This window comes from Anneissia japonica, unplaced genomic scaffold, assembly GCF_011630105.1.
Source record: "Anneissia japonica isolate Jap-2015-1 unplaced genomic scaffold, ASM1163010v1 scaffold93_len1081246_cov171, whole genome shotgun sequence".
NCBI classification, from domain to species: Eukaryota; Metazoa; Echinodermata; class Crinoidea; order Comatulida; family Comatulidae; genus Anneissia; species Anneissia japonica.
In genome coordinates, this window is record NW_022726429.1 from 993,910 (window position 1) to 999,827 (window position 5,918).

Consider the following 5,918-nt stretch of genomic DNA (forward strand, 5'->3'; position numbering starts at 1 on the left):
GCAATCAACGAGATCTTTCGGTCGTAGACCTTTATCAAGTTATTTTTTTATTTGTACAACGGCCCTATCGCGAAATACACATGACTTGTTCTTTAAATTTTGTCTTTAGTTACAAACAAAACAGCAATTCCCTTTTTTCATCATTAGTACCTTTTACATTGTAACTTTCAAAATAGGAAAAGTCAAGTTTCTAAAAGGAAGTGTTTATCAGGGGGGTCATTTGATAACTTTATTCCACACTTTGTCCCTGTATGCGGAAAACCTCTTCGGCAAACAATTGTACTTTTAATATCAATAGTAAAAATAAATTTAGTCTTAAGTTACAAACAAAAAAGCAATTCCATTTTTGAAAATAATATATTTTCTAACTTTCTTGTAAGAGGGTCCCACGCCGAGGAACTGTATTCTAAGATAGGTCTGACGAGTATAGGCCAGATGTTTGATGTTAGCTGGGCAAGAATGCAGGTTTCTCTTTATGAAACCAATTTATCTATTAGATTTTGATGCAATAGATTCAGTATGTACGTTCCAAGTTAGATCGTGTGTGATATTAACACTTAAATATTTATGGTTTGTTGTGCTTTGCAAGATATAATTATTTAATGAGTAATTGTATTTGTGTGGAGTTCTAGCATGCGTTAAAATATTTTATACTGCGTATAAATATTTATATATATATATATACATACTGTATATATATATATATATATTTATATATATATACTGTATATATATAAATATTTATATATATACTGGGTATGAATTTATACACCAACTTTACCCCTTGATGGGGCGGGGGATTGCCAGATGAGATTTTTGGGCATCCACAATTTATACTTTTAGACCACAATATTAGGGAATGGCTACCGCAACTTGATTGGATATAAATATTAGTTTAGTCTCACGACCTCGTCGTGGCGTCGGACGAAAGATGGTGGGGGATGTCCAGGTTTGTAAAAGGGTGAGGTGCTCAACAAAATTAACCATTACAATGCGATGAAAAGCAACGATAAATAGATTAAATCCAAACATTTTTATTGATATATACGTTACTACGAGAACAACCAACTTTTTGTTTAGGGCTTTCTAGCAGTGGCGGCTCTAGGAGGGGGGGGGGCTATGTTGTCTGACAGGGGAACTTGAACTCGTAGGCTCGAGCTGGGGAAAGGGGCTGAGAGGGGGTTCCCCTTCCAAATGAGATTTCTTTAAGAATAGGAACCTCTGGATGGCTGGAAATGGCACTCTCAGACTGTGACAGACATGTGTCGGCTTGGTGTGGGCCTATTTTTATATGTTTTATGGTTTGACTGCCCGACGAGCTCTGTCCGGCGGGGGCTTGACCTGTCCGGTGGGGACTTAAGCCCCTGTCCCACCCGCTGGCGCCGCCACTGCTTTCTAGTCCCTGGGGTTCAATCGGAGGATCGCTTGCTTTCTGGATGTATTAGGCCTACTAGGGCTATTATTAGACTAAAAATAGCATAGCGACCTAAATTAGACTCTACTAAATCAAAACTGCTGATTTTTCCATGGGTTTTTATCCATGCTGCACCCAGACGGGGGCATTTATTCGGTTTGATTCCAGATTGAACTCACTTCATTTTAGTCTGCATTAGTTTCTCCATCACTCTCAAACATGATGTCAACACCTACATTAATATCATTACCGTTTATCATCATCGTCGACGTCGACGTCATCGCCATCGACATCATCATCGTCATCATTATTGTCATCGTAGTCATTATCACCTTCATCATAACCGTCGTTGTTATCATCCCCTCATCATAATTATGATCATCATTAATTCACATTTTTTTTCTGGGCAACAAGGTTTAAAGATGTATTGTCTCTTGAAAATGACAAAAAAATCATAAAAATAATTTTGAAATTAACTTGTTCATTTTTGCAGTAACATTTTAACTTGAGCAAAGAAATTATTGAATTTCAAAAATGTGTACTCTGATTTTCAAACTGGATTACAATAAAAATAATAAAACACTTCCATTGACTGGAAGTGTTTCTATCATTTTTCTTTGTAAAATGACGGGTAAACTTTTTTTAAATACACAATATTTACGTTCAAGTTGATAATTTTTATGTTACTTAAAAATGGGCAAGTTATTATTCATTACCGTATTAATTTTAACCATTCTGCTAACAGAATATTCGGTGGTCATTGACGTAAATTAATTACGTTGACACTTAAGCAAACAAGACAGTAGAACTTATTGCTAATAGCGATATTAGGATATTAGTGTACAGAAATAAATTTAAAAAAATCTTGCTTTCTTATTCAATAAGAATTTTACGGTATATGAACTGTTTATTATTTTTCAATTGCAGTATCACAATTCATCAGTTTTTATTTTGACTTGATATATTTAATTATTTATTTATGTATGTATTTTTTTATTTTTTATTTTGGGTATTCATTCGCTTTCTAATCACTTTAGGTAACTGAGGATCAGAGGTATGGCGATATGAAAGGTCATAAGGTCAAGTTAATTTCAAAAATGATTCAGTGGCATTGTGCCCCTCTCCACTCACTAACTCGATCACCCTAATGTAATAGTACTCTGTTATTTATTTATTACCAGGGTAGTTCTCTCCATGGAAGTAAACGTGTATGGTCTGCCTGCATGAATATACCGAAGGTTGACTAAAATTAATGTGTAATCGGTATAAGGCCTACCAGAAGCAAACACAGCACTTAACTTATTATTTTTTTACAATTCTAGTGATAGTATATAACTTCTAGAGCGTGATCAATAACTTATTAATGTTCGAGGCTGAATTTTGCAAGAAAATTTAATTAAAATTGTAGTAGTATGTTCATAACATGTAGGCTGCAGGTCCATTTGTGTGGCAAATAGTATCCCGTGTTTTATTTATTGCATATTGTGTATATTTCATAGTTAAATACCCTCCACATCGTGTAAATACAATTACAGTATGTTATAGTCATTTTTTGTTTATGCATTATGTATTATGTTTCTTGCTCTTCTGGAAATTCAGCAACTCAGGAGCAACTCAATTTATCTACTTATGACAATTATAAGAAATTAAATTTTTAACAATATTATTTTCTACAGCTTTACCAGCTGCTATTTCATGGCATCCAGAGGTGCCATATTTCATATGAGATGGATAGATATCAAAAATATATATAAAATCGAGAATTCATTAAGTAAGCCTATAGGCCTGCTGATCTGATCGGGAACCGGGTTCCATGTAAAGCAATAAATCCGTTTTGTGTCCCTAGCGGCGAATACACAGGCAAAATAAATGAAGAGATAAGAAAAACCATCATCGGATGGAAATTGTCATTAATTGTAATGACGAAAATAAAACATGTTTGGTTAAAGCACCTGCCGTGATAATACAATACAACAACAAAATCCAGCCATTTGCTGTCTTATAAACATTACAGATATAATCAAATAAAAATGTTATCTTTAACTACATAAGTTCATGTCAAAACAATTTGTTATCCATAGACCTAGTAAATTAACATGCATACAAAATTTGTATTAAGGCTCATGTGCAATAAAGAACCTAGTACATATTTCGAGACGAGTAAAGCGATTACCCTGGTGTACTTTTTCATACAATCTCTGATGTGGAAAAACGAGAGATAGCTGCGTAGGGGAGAAGAAAGTTACTGACCGAACCACACCTCGAGCGTTTTGAGACTTCAGTATATAAAAGCGCTATATAAATCGAAATATTATATTATATCAGTGGCGTATATAGAAGTCTTGAAATGTGGTGCTGATTGGGGGAGCGAATGTAAAGTGGGGGGGGGGGGGGGGGGGGGGGGGGGGGGGGTGGCTCGATGATCAGTTAAGGGGCACTAATTCGCAAAATAAGGTGATTTTAGGTGATTTTTAACTACTTGACCTTGATTTGAAACCAGAGTTAGTATAATTTTAGGTAAGCATGTGGTTAACATAAGCAAGAATTTAGTCTGGGGGGAACTTTTTGGAGGGGGTGCGCACCCCCTGGATACGCCATTGCATTAGATGATAAAATAATGCCGAGAAGTTTGGCTTCAGATACAACTGCCATTTGTGAATTATTGATGAATTTTGGAGGAGGGATGTCATCAAATCTTACATTTGGATTAAGTGGAAGACCATTTTCAAAACACCAACAAGAAAATTGATCAATATTTTTCTAAAAGTCAGTCATGTCCGAGAGGCTCCATGGTAATAGTGTGTCATTTGCGTATTGATTGGTAAAAAAAACTGCCACAAAAAAAATAAAGAGAATTGGACCAATGACACTTCCCTGAGGAACACCATTAGAAACGGCTCTGGGACATGACTGACTTTACTTGCAACAACTTAAAAATACATTTATTTTAATGTATTTCCTCGAATACTATGATTGTAAGTAATTTTCAAATGCACTCGAGAAATAGATTATAGCTACATTACATGCATTTACATCTATTCTTATCAAAACTTTTCAGTAAACTAATGATTATAGTTGGAGAGAAGCAGATCAGTGCCACGGCCCTGGCAAATTCATAATGAAAGTGACGGATAATATGTTCCTGTGTATACTCAAGAATTGGACCAATTAAGCTCTCTCAAATTTCTTACAAACTTATTGACGGAAGCGAGATCGGTCTATAACTAGTAACATCTTCCATGGGTTTCATTTATTACGGCATTTCCGTGCTTGTATGTACAGTGGGACTATATTAGCTGTCTTCCAGGACAGCAGTGGCACTGGGCCAGTATAGAGATATTAATAATATAAGATATGTTTTGTTAAACATTTTACATAGACCGTAGTTAGGGCAAAAAAAGGAAAACTGCCTCATTATTCCTGTCGAGGTTTTCTCAGCGGTTTTATCACCATAACCCCATTCTATTTGAAGTTAGCTTGGGGGCCACTCTGATTTTGGCCTCAAATCCAAGATGGCCGCCAAAATCCAAAATGGCCGCCACAATTAAAACTATTAGAATTATACAGCATTTCATTCGGTTTTTTCAACGTTCAATCCTCAATTTTAGGTGATTTGTTATCTCTGACCTAAAACCATTCAAGATCAAAATAATTTCAAAAACGAATAATTTGCTGTATATTTCTAATAATTTTAAATTTCGGTGGCCATTTTGGATTTTGGCGGTCATCTGGGATTTGAGGAGAAAAACTTGGTGGACATTGATTGATCTTGAATGGTTTTAGGTCAAAACGCTCGAGGTGTGGTTCGGTCAGTAACTTTCTTCTCCCCTACGCAGCTATCTCTCGTTTTTCCACATCAGGGATTGTATGAAAAAGTACACCAGGGTAACCCCTTTACTCGTCTCGAAATATGTACTAGGTTCTTTATTGCACATGAGCCTTAATACAAATTTTGTATGCATGTTAATTTACTAGGTCTATGGATAACAAATTGTTTTGACATGAACTTATGTTAGTTAAAGATAACATTTTTATTTGATTATATCTGTAATGTTTATAAGACAGTAAATGGCTGGATTTTGTTGTTGTATTGTATTATCACGGCAGGTGCTTTAACCAAACATGTTTTATTTTCGTCATTACAATTAATGACAATTTCCATCCGATGATGGTTTTTCTTACCTCTTCATTTATTTTGCCTGTGTATTCGCCGCTAGGGACACAAAACGGATTTATTGCTTTACATGGAACCCGGTTCCCGATCAGATCAGCAGGCCTATAGGCTTATTTAATGAATTCTCGATTTTATATATATTTTTGATATCTATCTATCTCATCCAGCGCTTGTAATTATTTGTTCATATTTACAATTTCTATTAGTTCCATTTATTCATTATATAACATTTACATTTCTGGTGAAAAATTATTATTTTCAATGCCCAATAATAGTATGGCCTTTTTTGTGGTGAAGTGTTTGACTATATGGTAAAGTCTTTTAAGCTAT